A 16973-nucleotide genomic window follows, 5' to 3' on the forward strand; every position below is an offset into this window, starting at 1 on the left:
TGGATTACCACCTATGTGGTAATTTGTGGGCACTTTGTTTTTGCCAAAGGGGATGACTATACACTTTTTAGCATTTAGCTTGAGGCCATGGCTCTGGCACCAGTTGTCTGTTTCTATGAGGCCCTTTTGGAGGATGCTTGTGTCGGCTGGAGAGTCGATTATGGCACCCAGTTTGCAGTCATCTGCGAACTTGGTCAGCCACAGTCCTTCCACATTGGCCTGTACCTCCCAGAAATATATACCGAACAAGAGAGGACCCAGGACTGAGCCTTGTGGGATGCCACTTGTAACTGGTTTGGAGTCTGACATGGCTCCAGCAATTCTAACCATGTGGGTTCTGTCCTTATTTTTATTGTTTAAGAGAACATGATCAGATCCTGGTTTTACGTCCTGATGTTGTTAGATTCTGGTATTGTCTGTAGTAATATTAGTTATAAATTGACAGGCAAGCCTCTATATCTAAGTTTACTATACATGGTTTAAATCTCTCTTACCCTTATATGCTTGCCATGCAGTGCATCAAAGTTGTGATGTTAATAGTAGGAAAGAGAATACATGACCATTTATTCACTCCATTTCTGATCAAATGTATCCAAGTATATTGTTAACATGAAAATAAGATGTTTGATGTACATTTTAAAATCTATTACCTGGTTTCTGCATGCTTGGCCTCTAAATATCAATGTCATTGGACAACACCACTATTGTTCTGTAAATATGAGTATACATTCTAATTATCTTATCCTTATAAACTGCACAGCAGTTGCTCACTATAAACTTTCCTCCTTTAAGACATTTGAATTAGGTAACTCTGGCAGCACTGTGGTTTAACAGTCAGCATTGGTACTTCTAAGCTATCGATTCATTGGTTTAGTGCATGGCTGTGATGCCTCCTATTTGATGTCTCCATCTGCTTCTTGTGTCTGAGTAGCTTTTTGCTGCATACTTCAGTTTTCTTACACATCTAAAAACATGCTATACAAATATTGGCAGTCCTATCAAGTCACACTTAAAACTGCATGGAGTGTGTAAGAACATGTGCATCCTGTGATGAACTGGCATCCCTGCCAGTTTACTTTATCTGCCTTATGCCCACTGAATTCTGGGGTTTGCTCACCCCCCCCCCCCCCAATCTGAATAGGATACAACTCTAATAGCAGGAAATGAGTGAGAAAGAAAGAATTGTACAGCATTCATTTTGAGAAGCTGGTTGTTAATGGAACTGTTTTAACAGAAGCATTCTCTGTGGAGAGCACAAGGTTAATAAAAGATTTTTCATTTACATTATTAATTAATTCACTAATTATAGCATGATAATATTCATCTGACCTCTTTCGAAGAACACATTGACCTGTATGACTGGGAAATGTTTCTCTACCTACGTAACCTGATAGTTCTAGTGTCAGATCAAGATGTAGTCTCATATTCAATTTACCTAAAGTTCTTTTATTCTAAAGATTTCTGCATTTTAAGAATTAAGGAAACAATTAAAGATTTGCTTTAAGACAAGACAAGACTTTGAGCTCCAGAGACTTTGTTATTGATTTTTTATACTGGCTCTTTTGATTTCTATGCCCTTTAGCTAGAACTAATGGCAGAGGTAGCTGACAGAAAAGCTACTCTCTCAACAATGCTTGAAATGGTTCTGATGCTTAAAGAAGGGAAGGATATTGTAGTAACAGTTAATTATCAATTAGTGCCTCTGCTTAACATAGATTATAATATAGATGCTTAATTAATAGTCTTCAGACCGAAAAGATAAATTTTCTTTGCAAGATTAATTAGTGTTAACATTAGCCACAGTAACAATCCATTAAATCAAAAAGATGTGCTTTATCCAAGTATTTGAGAAGTACATAGTTCCCTTCATAAAATTGCAAAGTGATGTTAGAAGAAACCACGACTGTCAACCCTGATACAATCAATGCCTTCAGAATAACATGGTTGAATCCCTTTGTAAATGCCTGTTAAAATTAAAGCTTGATGCCTTGAAAATTTCAGTATTCAAGAATGCTCTTCATTAAAATAATAGCTATTATTAAAGTCATTAAGTATACAGTAAAATGATTTCTAATGAAATCTGCAGTGTGTCAACATTGTTTTGTTTACATAGTGCCCTTGAAACCTTCCTAACAGTATAAACAAGCATAAATTGATTACATGTATTTTGCACATAATAGCTATTGTGAAAATGTCTTTTTAATTTTTCCTAAATAATAATGATTTTTTATTTTGTTTTTGTAAAAACTAAGCAAATTATTCTTAGTCTGTCTTGCTGCATAATAAATAAAGTCAAATAATTTGCAATGGTGTTTACCGTGTTTACCAGTTTTCATAGTTAAAAGGAAGATTGCCATAAATGAAGATTTAAAAATAAATAAATAACAGAATGAAGAATAGCAGATTCCTAAACTGCACTGACATGACTATAATGGTGTTGGTAAAATGGTATTAAATTTAACAACATAGATGACAACAAAACTGCTATGAGACAGACGTAAAAGTTACAGGTGCTTACCCTAATGGCAAATCTATGAGGAGGAGGTCCCTCATTGGTCTTCTCCTTTTGGCTTTTCCCATTAGGGGTCGCCACAGCAGAACAGCAGTCCACAGAATGATTGGCAGTGGAGTTTTATGGTGTTGAGTTGACAGCCCAGCACCTAGCCTTCCACAGAAGGCACACACGCACACACTCACACCTAGGGCCAGTTTATATTTCTAATCCACCGGCAGCATGTCTTTGGAATGTGGGAGGAAACCTACGGAAATGCACGGAGGACATGCAGACTCCACACAAAAGACACCCCAGCCGAGAATCAAACTGAAGAACCTCTTGTTACGAGGCTGCAATTCTAACCACTGCACCACGGTGGCCACCCTTGGAGGTCCTTCATTTGTAACATCCTGAAATTATGGTACAGGTGCTAATAACTACTTGGCAGATAAAACTTTTCTAAGGTGGCATTCCCAAAGTCACCCTTCTGTTCCTGTATCACAGCACAACTTTATTCAATTTCTGAAGTCAGCAGAAAGCTGTGCCCATTATCACACACAGAAAAAAATCAGAAGACTTAGGAAAGAGAGCGGGACTTGAAGGGTGGGTATGTTGGCCACTCTTCTTATAAATCTGTTGTTAATTTCCATAATTTTTGTATCTGAGAAATGGAAGTCCATCTTCTATATGCTCTGGGACAGAGTCCCTAACTAGTCATCCTGAGACCCTAATCTTACAGAAGTATACCCAATGACAATGGTAGTCTTAAAAGAAGACCTGCAGCTGGAAATGATTACCAGCTTTCTAGTGCCTCTCAAATGTTAAGGGAAGATGTGGCTGATGGTATACCAATATTGTCTAAAGTGGTGCAATGGAAAAAAGGTAGAGAAGTAGCCACTGGTAGAGTGGCATGACCTCTTAGGGCTGTGATTAAGGTTCTGCTATATTTATCATAACAGATGATGGTATGGTTCACTAACAACCTACAATTGATATGCTTGGTAAATTTCTGATTCAGTCATGGCTTGAAACAAACCCATATAGATCTGACCGCCCATTAATTATTTCTCTCTCCAGAGAGTCAAAGCTACCTGAAAACATCCAAAGAGAGAGAGAGGAATTCACCTTAGTTAGAATATTGCAGAAGAAAACTGATAATTTGATAGACTAGTTTACATTTAATAAATGGGTGGGTGCACTGGTCAATTGACTTTTTTCAGTCATCATCCCCAGCTCTTTTGAGTAAAATAATAGGAACCAGTTAGAAGGCAACAAACTACAAGTACAACATTTACAGCAGCAACAACAAATTATAAGAATGACATTTACAATGACATACAGCTCCACAGTATTTACAATCATGTGCATATTCAATCAATGTTTATAAATAGTTCAATATTTGTGGGTTAAATTTGATATTTAACATCAGAAAATTGAATATTTTCTGCAGCACATGGTTCATATATATTTACACCAGTATATATGTTTGATTAGTATGTGTATTTATGGGTTGTTGTTGTGTCTTTCGGCTTTTCCTGGTTAGGGGTCGCCACAGCAGAACTCCGGTCCGCTAATGATTGGCAGTAGATATTTACGTGCCGAGTTGCCAGCCCTGATGCACATCCTTCAATGAAGGTACGCCCATTCATGCATGTCTCCACACAGAAGACGCTCTAGCTGAGAATCGAACAGGAGAACGTCTTACTGTGAGGCGTGTATTTATGGGTTCATTTTGTAAATTTAGTATTTGCAATACAGCACCTTTGCTGCTGGAATATCAGGATTCTGTGGTTTCAATTTTAACTCCCCGTGACAGGATTCATTTTCCTTTGCTGACACATTAGTGTGACATTATGAGTGCTGCACTCCTGGTATATCATCCTTCAACTGAGTTGGCGGTAGCTTAGGTGGTTGTAAAAGATACCACAGTACTTGTTGGAAAGAGTTGGAATAAATATATTAACCATTATCTGTATTATATAAGCAAACTGTTCACTGAATCAAAGAACATAACCTACAATAATTCCAATAAGTGCATAAATTTCCCCACACTTTTTGACCTAACCAGCATTACAATTTTCCTAAAATTACTCAACAGTCAAACTTATTATACAACAATCCTTCACACTGTGTTAACTACTAAGTTCATGCAGCACTTACTAAAAAGTTTTTAATGGCTGATTTTTCTGTTTTACTCCCTTTACATTACATCCATACCTCAACATAACTTAACATAATATGTAGTAAAAACTGTACATTATATGATTTGGCTACTACAGTCCAAAAGGTCTGAGACATTTGGCATGTAATTAAAGCATGCTCCAGAGTTTTCTTTCATGTAATGAAAGCGAGATGCAGAGTTTATTTGCATGTAATAAAAACAGGTTCTGCATGTAGATCACGAGGCAATTGCCTGTGAGCTACAAAGCTGAAAGCAGAAAGCCGCAGCACCGCTAGACTGTAGAGCGGTGCAGCCAAAAGAGAGCTACGTGGTGGGATTGCACATAGACAGTTAAACTGCCACATAGAGATGATCCCTAATTTAACTAAGTGGGCTGTTTCCTGACAGTGGAAACAACCTCGCTAGACAAGCGATTGTCAGCACAAGTCAGCTATGCAGGTCCAACAACACAAAAAAATAAAAATAAAAGCTTACCTGCCAAATGTACATGCACAGAAATCCCCAAACACAACCCTTGCAGGAAACCACAGAGTGGGAAGCTGCAAGATGTGAACAGCCAAATTAGCTGCAGCTTATAGATACAGTAACACATATGCACTGTCAGTAGCACAAGCACATTCACAAGGCTTCCCCGCAATGGAAATAATGTGCCCTGTTAGAGCCTCCCTAGTGCATACCTCTCAACCTCTTAGAACAAGACATCTGGACAAAGTAATAAATAAAAGTGGGAGAAAGGCCCAAAAAGATGGACAAATTGTAAATTCTGCTTTTACAAACTTAGAAAGTGAATAAAGTAAAAAACACAAAAGAAAAGTAAAGCCACTGAAAATATTTCTCCAAAAATGACTTTAATACCACTGGTTCCCATCTCTGTCTCCATTAAAATCACTGGAAACATAGTCAATAACTGCAAAACAACATTTAGTATTGTTTTTTTCCTAAATATGTTAAAGTATGTTTAAAAAGTGCATTGTCTGAATTCCTCTTTTTTATAGCATAATAATGCTCATAAATCCTATTTTTTAACTGTCTGTTGGTTTTTCCAACATAAAAAGGGGGACAGACTGAACATTTTGCCATGTATACCACAAAGGTGAAGTTGCAAGTGAAAACCCCAGAGACCTGCCAAATCTTTTTATGGGTACAAACCTCGAAAAATTGCCCCTCTGAAATATAGTTACAATAATTGCAACTCTTGTATTTGCAAGTACCTCTCCATGCTGTTACATTTTTGTGCTGTCCACCTTCTAACAAGTCCTTAAAATATTTTGCCCTTTTGTTAACAAAGATGAGTGCATCCCCTACCATGGACTTAAGCTCATTATTGGATGCTAAAATCTGCAAATTGTTAGCCACTATGTTTTTTATTTCTTTACTATCAGTAGTAAAAGTTAGACATTGATGTAACCCAATCTCTGTTTTCTTGAATATTGCCCCCTTTTTTCTTCCATATTTTCATTTATGACAAAAATGCTATTGACAATATTAAGTGGGTATCCACTATTTTTAAACCTAAGGTGCAATTTAGTAACAAGACTACATAACCTTGTCACATCACTTGTAAGCCTGGTTAATCTAACCAACTGACCTCTTCTAATATTGTGCTTAACTTAAGTAGGGTGCATACTAGAATAATGTAACAAGACTGTTACTTGCTACATTTTTATAACTAATGACCAAACCTAATCTAGCCATATCTTTTTCTTTGAAAACCTCCAAGTCTAAAAAATAAACTTTAAGAGGATTCCAATTACCAGTAAAAGCCAAAAAAGAAGTACTTTTGTTCATGTCTTCTAGGAAATTGGAAAGGTCCAACTCCATCCATTTCCACACAAAAAAAAAGGTCATCAATAAAGCGATAATAAGAAACAATTTTGTCACTACCTACAAGTTTGGACAAAATATTGGTCTCCCAGTAAGCCATAACCAAATTGGCATAATTGGGAGCCATTCTTGCACCCATGGCCACACCCTTTATTTGCAAAAAATATTGTTTTTCAAACACAAAAAAATTATATCAAAGAATATTATCTGTGCAGTCCAGCATGAACCTATGTTCATCTACTTCAAACTCATCACTGTTAATTAACATGTTGCCCACCCATTCCAAGCCTAATTCATGGGGAATACATGTGTATAAAGATGTTATATCAGCCATCACTAAAAAACTCTTCGGTTTCTACTCACATTCTTGATTTAATTAAAAAAAAAACAAAGAATCCCTAATAAATGAGTCTGTCTTCTGTACTAATTTTACTAGTGCTCTATCTATAAATTTTGAACAAGGTTCCAATTTTGATGCTGGTGATGAAACAATGGGTCTATAGGGGTGCTGGTTTTGATTTTCGTTAACTTTTGGGATGCCAAATTGCCTATTTTGGGTTTGTCCACAGTACAAAAATCAAACATAGTCTCAGAAATCATTCCGTCAAACAAACTGTCAGACAGCCACGAATCTATACATTTATATGACTTAAAAACTTCTGCTTTTGAAACTTTTTTATATGCAGTATTATTTAACAATTCATACATGCCTATAACATAATCTTCTGTGTTAACTACAACCAATGAACCTCCTTATCAGAACGCATAACTCTAATTGAACAATCATTTCTAATGGAGTTAAAACTATTGCGCTCATTATAGGTGTTGTGAAATTTCACTTTGCTCTTGTTATTCAATAAACTTCTAATTTCCACCTCAAACAAATCCTCAAAAGCTTTAATCGTAGGGTGCAAAGGTGGATTAAAAATACTGGGAACAACAAAATCACCCTTCTTTTTACCCTCTTTGTTTCCCATAAGCAGTTTCAAGTTAAGCTTGCGAGTATAGCATTTTAAATCAGTAATTGTCTCTACAATACCCACTCTCCTTGAGGGAACAAAATTAAAACTTTTCTTTAAAAAATAGTCTCTATTTCTGAAAAAGTCCTGGATGATAAATTGTAAACTTTAAACATCATAGGCATTACTTGGACATCGCTTGTGGCTGCTGCCGTTTGTTTTGAAACAGTGGATCATAATTGGCTTGATTTGTGGTTTCTGCCACTTGCATTCTTGTTAAGCTGTTGTAACTGTTCCAACTCTTTCGCGGTGGAGCTTCGCTCTTCTCCACTGGTGAAACCTCCCAAAGCTCGTTCTGCATCACCCTCTTCTCCTCTAGTCGCTTTGACCGACGAGGAGATTAAAAATCCTTTTGATTTCTTCTTTTTTGATTCCCACGGGCTCCTCCATTTTCTCCTACCACTTCCCCTTCTTGCACACTGATGTGTCATGATGACGTAGCCTCCGTTGAACTATTACAGCTCGTATCTGCTGGTTTTAAGGTGGAACTGCTGTTTTTTTCTTTATACAATGTACAATCCCTAATCACCTTCTTTTTTCTTTCTTAACGATTTATCCAATATATCAACCTTGGACTGAATGTGCCTCAAAGTGTCATCAATTTCTTTTGATGAAGCTGCTAGGCTGTTTGTCCATCAAACCATCAATCCATTTTGCAAGTTTGACTTCCACTTCTTCCTGGTGTTCCTTAAGCAACCTAAGGAATGCAAAGCCAGCATTCTCACTGACTTTATTCCATTTTTCTAAAAAAAACACTATTGCAAATGCCACTCGGTTGATTTGTTACTTACAGTCCCTTAGGCACTCTTTTGATGTCTAAACAAAATTTAAAATAAGCAAAAATTTAAAATAAGCAATGTCCCATTGCAGTCTCTTCTAATTCGTTAAAGATGCTTCCAAATCACTAAATAACCAGTCTTTATTTAAAATAACTCTGGGCATGGTATCTGATAACCCAGAGATATCTCCTGCTTCAATACCACTAACTACTGAAGCCAACATTAAGTGTTTAACCACATCCCTCCAAAAACAATTCTATTTATCTGGGTGATATGGTAGCTCCACTTCCTATAAGTTTGATCCACAATGGGCTCTAAAAGAAGAGTGACATATTGAGACATTTCCTGAAGTAACTTGGCATTTGCTGATATTCTTCCTTTATTGTTTCTCAAATATCAATTAATATCCCCACTTAGTACTATGCAAATTAACTGTGACATAATATTGTATAACATCTGATGCCCACCACTGCTACTGATATGTGATGGCCACAGCTGCCACCAATATGTTATATCCCCATAATAGGCCAGTAATCAAGAAGCCTGAATCCTCACCACTGACACTGGAGTTGGATGTGTACTTGGAATACAATGGATTAAGTATTTATTTATTTATTTATTTTATTTTACATTTGTTGACCGGGATATTCCAACTGGATACATGTCCATTTTCAGTGGAGGCCCGGGGAGAAAAGCTCCAAAGGTGGTTAATATGCATTCATCATAATGTACAGATAGAACAAGAGTAATAACAACATAGTACAAATAAAACACACTTTACAGAGTCAGTTAAATGTATACAGTCTCACAATCTTCTACTCAGGCTTAAAAAGTAAAAGACTGTGAGTACCATTTACAACAACAACATAGTACAAATAAAACACACTTTACAGAGTCAGTTCAATTTATACAGTCTCACAAACGTCTACTCTGGCTTGACAAGTAAAAGACAGTAGAGTTCCATTTACAAACATATTATTGGTACACTAGTATTCATGATGATTTAGTCTGGCTTGGAGTAGGGACATATCCATTGAGACCTGAAATACTCCTTAAGAGCTTTTTGTGAATTGAAATAAGTTGGAATCTAGGGTGATGCTAGCAGGACATGAGTTCCATGTTTTGCCAGCAGAGTTGGTGAACAGGGAGTCTCTGTGGCTGAGTTGTTGGATTTGATGGTTTGCACTATCAGTCAATTAGATGAGCGGAGTGATCTGGGGTTGGAGTGGGGATAGCTGAGTTTTTTCAGTTCAGGTGTGTTTTCTGGCTGGTTAAGTGCTTTGTGAGCCATGATAAGTTGATTATACTGAATCTGCCTAGGTAGCTCTAACCATCCGAGATAATTTAGATTTATACAATGATGCGTTCTGTAGGGGAGACCAGTGGCAAATCTAGCTATGGTATTATAGCAGCTTGAGAGTTTAAGATCAGTTTTATTAGGTTGGCAAGTAAAGGGGAAGCATAAAAGAGGGTAGAGAGTAGATGGGAGTGGGCTATGGTGGTCCTACCAGGTGGGGTTAGGAATGGCTTTATCCTATATACTGAGCCCAGTTTTCTATTAATGGTCTTGATAGTTTTGTTAATGTGCACATCAAACTTAAGATCATTATCTACAATAACTCCTAGGAGTTTTGTATGGGCATCTGGAGAGATTATGGTACCATTATTAGATTTAATGGAGAAAGACATCACCAGGGATCTTTGGGTGGGGGAGAAAAGTAGGAGCTTTGTTTTATTAGGATTGAGAATCAGACAACAAGCGGCAAGCCAGTTCTCAACTAGGTTAAAAGTACTCTGAGTAACTGTTTGCAGCTCTGTTTGTGAGGTTCCAGTACAGATCAGTGTTGAGTCATCTGCATATTGAATACAGTTAGCTTTAGGGATGACAGTGTGGAGGTCATTAATAAAAATAGAAAACAGAAGTCATCCCAGAATAGACCCCTGGGGAAACCTAGGGTGTTGGGTAGGAGGTTTGATAGTTTGTTCTGCCATAAGATGGATTGTTGTCTGTTGTGCAGATAGGATTCAAACCATTGGAGAGAGTGATTGCCTAGAGACATTGTTGCCAGGGTATCAATGAGAAGATGGTGATTAACCATATTAAAAGCCTTGGAGAAGTCCCAAAAACCGACTGAGGATAGCTTGTTGTTGTTCCTGTTATAGTTTATTGCATTACAGAAGGTGAGGAGGGCTGTGTTAGTACTATGATGTGGCCTGAAGCCATGCTGAGAGTTAGCCAGTAGGTTGTTTTGGGTTAGAAAGTACAGAAGTTTTTTGTGAATGCACTTTTCCATAATTTTTGCCAGAGGTGACAAAATGGCTATGGATCCACAACGGGCTCTAAAAGAAGAGTGACATAGTGAGACATTTCCTGAAGTAACTTGGCATTTGCTGATATCCAGATGACCATATAAAACTCCTAGGAGATATTGTAGATTTCCAGATGCAGACTTCCCTGCATTAAGTACAAATTCTCTTAAGAGCACACAGGGATTACACTCAGCTTGGGGTCTGGATTTCTCTATAGCTGTCTCCCTCCAGGTCCCCAGTAAGACTCTCCAGTGATACAGCTGTAGGGTTAGGTCCTCAGCCATGTGTCCAAGCCAAGTCCTCTGGCACCCTCTCTGTGAACCTAGTGCTTTGTGTCCCTACCCAAAGTAAATGACACACACACTCTAGATTCACTGCCACCAGTCAGTTGCTATAAGGTCTTAAAGGGGTATCCATTTATGCTAAGTGAAGTTAATATTAATACAAATAGGCAGCTACGCCTCCTGTAGTGGCCCACACAGTGTCACCAAATAATTGTAAGCACTCTCAAAGGTTAGATACTTTCTACAAGGACCAGCCACAATAGAAGTTTTAAATATATTTAATAATAAATAAAATAACAGGAAAATATTGAATATATACTTACAGTAAACCACAGAGTTCAAATCACAGAACATATTGTAATTATAAAACACTCTCTAAACCTAGCTTCATTATATTACTGACTGATTCTAAGAGAATTTACTGTTCTCTAATAACTTCCTTGGGCAAGGCAAGATGAAGTATGTGAGCAGTCTTTCTAGTCAGGCCCCCAAACAGAATACTCAGTGCTCTGAGATTTCTGTTTTTAATATCTAAAATATAATTTCCAAGAGGGCTGGCAGAATTATCTCATCTGGTCACCTGACTCTAGGTTCTCACAGTATTCCCCTTTGAATCTCAGACAGGAATTTCATAGATGGCTACAATACACATCTAAATGTTTATGGCAGTACCTGTGACTTCCCCTCTTTTTACTTAGCTAATAAACAAAAGTGTTTTTCCAGACCTAGCATCTCTGGTCCTATTCAGCACTGTGGGGTCCAAATTGAATGCTTTAACAGATCATTTACATTTCCCTTATTTTTCTTAAAGTAAGATTGCTGGTACATTTAATTAAGTTGCAATGATACATGTGCATTTCTTTTCATTCCAGTAGGGTGCACAGTTGATATAGTTTAACACAAAGCTCACAAATACATTTTCAGCACAAGCATCTGTGCAAATCAGTATGATATACAAATGACATACAGTTCTAATACATTTGTAACACAAGTATCTTTTATAAATCAGCTTGATATTCAAAAGACATATCATTCTTTACAAAACTCTAGCTGGCAATACTGACACTTGCCCATATCATCACAACATCAAACAGATGTTCCCTATTTTTCATCCCTATTGGGGAATAAATAACTGTAACTCTTATTACCCTAGTTTTTGTTGTAAAATAACATATCAAAATCTTCTAGGGATTCCTATAATAATATCTAGCTAACACAGATCAGATTTATGTAATGCCAAAAATATCAAAGCAGGTATCCATTCCAAAACTTTAATATAATTCAACCCCCAACAAAATCCCTTAATGTATTGTTTTAGTTGTTACATTACTTCCTTATGTCTGACAATCAAATTAAACCAGCATTTAATGAATTGCAAAATTCCAAATGTTTTATTCAATGTATTTAATGGATAATACTAACATTCAAATAAAATAATAAAATTATCCTCTCCCTTTTCTAACAGTTGATTTGGTTCTTATTTTAATTTTCACTTTCATTCTTTCTAAACTACCATATTAGTTTTTTCTCAGCCTTCATTAACATCTGTATCCAACTCACTTTAATCTCTTCCTCAGACAAATCAACCATATTTTGTATTATGTCTTCTCTTTCCTTGTTGTCCACAAAATGTTCTTTATTTAACTCAGTAATGCCTTAATTTCCTCACAGTACTGAGAGTTAATATTAAGAGAATGATTTTTTTCTGTACCATCTATAGCATTAATCTGTGAACAAATGAATAAAAAAGTCTCTTACACATTTGCATTTCCTACAAAACCTCATATAGTTACTTACAATATGCCCCAACTCCACCATATTGACAACATTGCCATCTGTCAAAATTGTTTATAAGATGCAAGGAGGACCCACAAAATACAAATTGTAAGCTGAACTTTATACAAAACAAAAACTTTCTGAACATTAGTATGCACTACACTAAAAACGTGTAATATTTTACCTTCTACATGTCTCAATGTAACCCTGACTTCTCCTGCCCCATTCCAAACATGTTTTTCATCATATAATTTCCTAATGTCAAAAACATCATTACAACCAGTGTAAAAAGAAGTATGCGAAATATTACTTTCTCTGCAATTTGAATCTGAACCATACAGTGTCTTTTCATACTTAGATTTACATCCTGTATGTGCAATTTGCCCAAGCTGCACATAGTCTTCTTAAACCAAATTTATGCAAACAATGGTCAGCAGCTTTAACAGTATCAAATACCATGCTGTAGTAACTTTCCGTACCCAAGTCAACAACCACATGCACATCTTAAATTGTACATCTTCATGGCACTGTAACAGTATCTCAGATATCAAACATTATTAATGCAGTCATTCTTAGAAGCAATGCAAATCACAGAATGCATTCCACTCCAATTGATAAAAAAAGTAGTATTAGTAACTTTCCTTTTAACAACATTTGCATACATTAGTCTATTATTATCTAAAAGCAGCTCACTCTCTTTGTTCAAACAGCCTAAAGAAAAGTGACCAGAGCATGCAGGAGATCCTTTATCTTCTGCATCTCATCCCATGCTAAACAAACATCCTCATACATCTATTGGTCAATTTTCTTCATTTTCTGGCTTGACAAAGGTGCTACATCATCTGGGTGATCATTAACATTTAATCGTATTTTATCCCCTTTATCACCAGCCTATTATCATCATCCAAAACAGTAATCTTAGGTAAATCACCCCTTTGAATCTCTGAATGAGACGCTGTACAAGAATACTTCAATCCACAGCCACCTTATGGCCCATTGGAGACACTCTGACATAGCAAAGAGTATAGAATTTGACTGGTGCCTAACCAAACTTCCCCTGGTCAGTATAAGTACCTCAGGTCTCTCCTAAAAAGAGATTATTAGCCCAGTGGGAATGACCTGGTCAACAAAGGATTGAAAGATGACTGGCTGGATGGATGGATAAATAAATAAAATTTGGCTTTGGGGATGGTACAGGCTCAGAACCTCAGTCTCCGTCTCAAGGATATCTCTTTTCAAAGTTTCCTCTATTGCAAGTTGTTTATGCTTAGTATACCAGGAGATGGTGAAAAGTGATCTTAACAGTTTCTGCCTTGCAGCATTTGGACTTTTTGAGACCTAGGAGCTGCGGATGTTTCCATGTTCTGTATTTCACAACTTACACCCTGAGATTGGATTCCTTGTCACCTGACAATATAATTCTAAAAAATATTTATAAATATAATTTGAAATCCTCTTTCACATGCTTGTGAAGAAGGCACAAGCTTATTATAATCAATTTGAGGTCACTCCATTTTCATATGCTGACTTCATTCAAAATCAGTTCAATTTCACAATCAGTGATGGTCAAACTTGTGATTGTACTAGCTGTATACTCTCAGGAATTGAAACAAGATTAAAATTTGATTCCCATGTTGACTACCTGGTCACATATTATTTATTTTGAAAAAGAGGGAGAAAACACTGACATTATTTTAAGTCCAGTGTCTACCAACTGTCAAGCTCACAACCATCAGTCTGCTTTAATAGCTCATTGTTTCTGAAGTAAGCATCAGTGAAAATTTTATTTGGTGAAAAACCTACAACCTCTTTTATAACTGGTGACTCCCCTGTGCATGCTGATATTATATCATTAGCTGAGGCTGTGAAATTCAAACCAAATCTGTACATATTATATGTATGTGCTGCCAATTTTTGGTTGTATGCAATAATCAGCAATTTAACCCATGACAAATCAGAACCGAAAGAGAAGAAACAAAACAATTTTTTATTTTTTATTTTATTTTACATTTGTTGACCGGGATAGTCCGACTGGATGCATGTCCATTTTCAGCGGAGGCCCGGGGAGAAAAGCTCCAAGGGTAAGCAGATACAGCATTACATAATACCAGCATTACATATTACAAACAGATTATTTACAGAGATTACATAAGTAAGCAAGTTAAACAAGTTCCACAGGTTAAAGTTAGTCCTGAGCACAAGTCAGGATTAAATTAAATTATACAGTAAACTGGTTAACAGATTTTTACACATTCTAGAGAGAGTTAGCCAGGCTTGATACATTGACATAGCCAGTTAAGTGACAAATGTTGTTTGAGTCTAGTTTTAAATTGACCTAAGGTGGAAAGTAAGGTAAAATCAGCTGGAAGTGAGTTCCAGGATCTACTTACAGAGTTTGCAAAGAGAGAATCACCGGCTGTGTTATTAATTTTGCTAGTCTGAATTAGTAGTTTGTTAGAGGATCGAAGCGGTCTAGGATTGTTATAGGGGGTGATAATATTTTTAAGTGCAGGAGTATTGTCTGGATTATAGAGGATTTTATAGGCCATGATCAGTTGGTTATACTGGATTAGGCTAGGTAGTTCAAGCCAACCAAGCTGATTTAGATTGATGCAATGATGTGTCCTAAAAGGCAGCCCAGTGGCAAACCTGGCAATGTGGTTGTAGCAAATTGAGAGTTTGTTAAGGACAGTCTTGTTCAAATTCAAGAGTAGAGGGGATGTATACAGAAGGGTTGAAAGAAGGTGAGAGCGAGCTATGGCAATTTTAGCTGGAGGGGTTAGGAAGGCTTTTATTCTGTAAAGTGACCCTAGTTTTTTATTGATAGTTTTGATAGTTTGGTTAACATGCAGGTCAAATTTGAGATTATTGTCTATGATGGCACCTAATAGTTTTGTAGATGGGTCAGGGGAGATTATTGTGCCCTCATTTGATTTTATGGTAAAGGTGAAAGCGGTAGACCTACGTGTTGGTGAAAATAACAGCATTTTAGTTTTTTTGGGATTTAGGATCAGACGATGTTCAGAAAGCCAGTTTCCTATTGTATTAAAGGTGGTCTGGGTAGCTGACCATAACTCTACTGGAGATGTGGCTGAGCAAATCAGAGTAGAGTCATCAGCATATTGGATACAGCTGACTTTTGGGATGACAGTATAAAGGTCGTTAATGAAGATGGAGAACAGCAAAGCCCTAGTATAGAGCCTTGTGGTACTCTGAAGGTGTTAGGTAGAAGGTTAGAGAGTTTGTTATGCCAGAGGACAGCCTGCTGTCGACCATTCAGGTAGGATTGAAACCACTGGAGGGCTCCAGTATCTAGACAGAATGTTTGCAGGGTGTGGATTAAAAGTTGGTGATCAACCATATCGAATGCCTTGGAAAGATCCAAAAAGAGGGCTGAGGATATATAATTATTGTTGCGATTATGGTTTATGGTGTTAGTAAAGGCTAGGAGGGCTGAAGTAGTGCTGTGATGAGGACGGAAGCCATGCTGAGTGTCTGCCATAAGGCGATTTTGGATTACGTGTTGCATGAATTGTCTGTGAATACATTTTTCCATAATCTTTGCAAGTGGCGAGAGTATAGCTATTGGCCTATAATTGGAGAATTCAGTAGAGCTGCCTCCTTTGTGAAGTGGGATTACATAGGATATTTTCCAGATGGTGGGAATTTTAGCTTCTACTATGGTTCGATTGATTAGTATTGAGACGGGGTAAGCAATAGCATCAGCTGAAAGTAATGTATTTATATTGTGTATATTCTGTAAGAACTAAAGAACTAAAGCAAGACTTAGTTTGCTTCATATATTGCATCACTATTTATGTATTCACTTGCATGCAATAAAGTACAAATGCTGTATCTTGTACAGAAGCTTTGCTCTAGTGTAATAGTTCTGTACCTGACTGTATTTACAGTAAATCGCTGAAGAGAAACTCATACCTCAGTGTGCATTTGCAGCTCACTGTCCAACGTAAAACACTATCAGCAAGCTAAATTATGCGCATAGGATCATCATTTGTCAAAAGAGTACAACAAACTTTAAAACGTGAAAATCTTTCTTACAGAATATACACAATATAAATACATTACTTTCTAATTTTGAAAAGAAACAGCTTAATGTTATTTTAGTTGCGTTTTTGATGTAAAGCTGCTTTATGAAATATAGATGTAAGCTTCATAAGTCAATATTAATAATATGCTCATTACTCTGACTTGTAAAATAAATCTCATATGATATTTATTTATTTATTGACATTTGTTGACCGGGAAAGTCCACTGGACTTGAGACCCATTTTCAGTGGAGGCCCG

This window comes from Protopterus annectens, chromosome 13.part0 (genome assembly GCF_019279795.1).
Source record: "Protopterus annectens isolate FY-2018-M chromosome 13.part0, PAN1.0, whole genome shotgun sequence".
Lineage (NCBI taxonomy): Eukaryota > Metazoa > Chordata > Ceratodontiformes > Protopteridae > Protopterus > Protopterus annectens.